Here is a 443-nt window from a genome sequence, read left to right on the forward strand (position 1 = left end):
GGTCCCTGCCACTGACCTGTGTAGGTCTTTATTTACTCTTGCGTGTTTTAAGGCTGCTATGATGACTCCCCCAGGAAGTGGAAGAAGCAGCTTCTGGGGCTTCCCTCCCTGCGCAGGTCCATCCAGATCCTCAGGGTCCTCCTGGCTGGGCTCATTTTCCTGATTGTGGACGTCCGGAGAAGTGTGCCTTTCTGTCCCACTTCCTGGCTCCCTCTTTCTAGTGAGCTGGTCCTGAACTGCCAACGCATTTAGGGCAGCTGCCCACGTGACTGAAGATTTACTGAAGAGCTGCTTGACTTCTTTACACTTGCGGTTCGTTCGATCATTTTTGCTGTTGGAGCTTTTTGGGTTGGTCAGATAGCGATCCCAGCCACGAATTATATTGCCATACATCTGAGTGTCTTCCAGGTAGCTTCCTTCAAAGGCATAGATCTGTCTCTCCA

The 443-nt window shown here is 51.2% G+C and overlaps 1 pseudogene; it reads right to left on the bottom strand.

Annotated features, from left to right (window-relative positions):
• Positions 1–28: 28 nt before the first annotated feature.
• The window catches only part of LOC101569611, a 3,945-nt pseudogene continuing 3,530 nt past the window's right edge, over positions 29–443 (bottom strand).

This window comes from Octodon degus, unplaced genomic scaffold (genome assembly GCF_000260255.1).
Source record: "Octodon degus isolate 3935 unplaced genomic scaffold, OctDeg1.0 scaffold00370, whole genome shotgun sequence".
Taxonomy (NCBI): Eukaryota; Metazoa; Chordata; class Mammalia; order Rodentia; family Octodontidae; genus Octodon; species Octodon degus.